We start from the raw sequence: 1,320 nt of genomic DNA, 5'->3' as shown, positions 1-1,320 counted from the left end.
AAGAATCTTGACCTTGTCCAGAGGTTTCAAAGGCAGGTTCCTACAGAGGCTAGACCTCTAATGTGAGTCAAGTGGTCTATGTGTTATTATTATGGAAACTGAGAACTGGAGGAGACATGCCCAGCTACTTAGACCTGCTGATAGCACCAGGAATGCAGGCCCAGTGTTAACACATCTTACATGTTTTCGAAGATAATTCACAAATTGGGAGATTTTACATAAAATCTCCTACTTTTTATTTTTATTCTGAAATTTTAAAATTATTTTTAAATCTCCTAATTTTTATTTTTTTTTAATGTTTATTTATTTTGAGAGAGAGAGTGAGCACACGAGTGGCGAAGGGGGAAAGAGACAGGGAAAAAGAATGCCAAGCAGAGTCCACAGTCAGTGCACAGCCTGATGTAGGACTCGAACTCATGAACCATGAGATCATGACCTGAGCGGAAATCAAGAGTCAGATGCTTAACCAACAGAGCCACCCAGTCGCACCTCCCCTCTCTAAGGGATTTTTTTTTTTAGTTACAAACATAATACATCTTGTCATTATTAAAAACATTTAAAGAACTGTATAAAGAATCTTATAATTTCTCTATCCCGCCTCCACTTCAGAGGTAACTGGATGCTAACAGTTTGTTTCAAACTGTTTATCTTTCCAGACAGTTGTTGCCTCTGTGTAATCATATGATATCTATGAGATTATTCTATATATATCATTTGCAACTTGTTTTTTGTTTTAACATTAAAACCTGCACACCTTTTCATTTCACACAGAGCTGCCTCCTGTTTCTTTGCAGCAAGATGTTCCATTGTGTGGGTGAATCTGTTTCTTACTTTAACCAATCCGCTTTGATGGGTATTTTGAGCGCTTCCACTCTGACACTTTTGCAACAACAGAACACCTAACAGGAGGAATACCACCTTAGGGCAGAAAGCCTGAAAAACATTAGAAAACACAAAATGGGATAGATATCATTTCGTGTTATTTCTTTTTTACCTTTGTACTTCCCTGTATTTTCTAAATTTTCTCCAATAATATATGTCATTTATAACTTGGACGGGAAACACATAAACCAAAATCAAATGTTCATTAAAAAGAAGAAAAGGAAAAGGAAAGAAACGAAAAGCCAACAGAGTAGTACCCGCCCCCTTCCGCGAAGGCGGAGCCAGGCGGAGGGAGGGGCGGGCAGGCAGGGCCTGCACCAATCAGAGCTCGGTTGATAGGTAGAGTCAGGAGATGTGGAGCTACTCCCCGCCCCACAAACCGCCTCCGGGCTTGATTTCCTAAACCAACCTGGAAACCCGCCTGGGCCTAACCAGTGC

This window comes from Panthera pardus, unplaced genomic scaffold, assembly GCF_024362965.1.
Source record: "Panthera pardus isolate Hobbes unplaced genomic scaffold, ASM2436296v1 HiC_scaffold_11, whole genome shotgun sequence".
Classification (NCBI taxonomy): domain Eukaryota; kingdom Metazoa; phylum Chordata; class Mammalia; order Carnivora; family Felidae; genus Panthera; species Panthera pardus.
The sequence above is the reverse complement of the archived record's forward strand: the minus strand, read 5'-3'. Positions refer to the sequence as shown.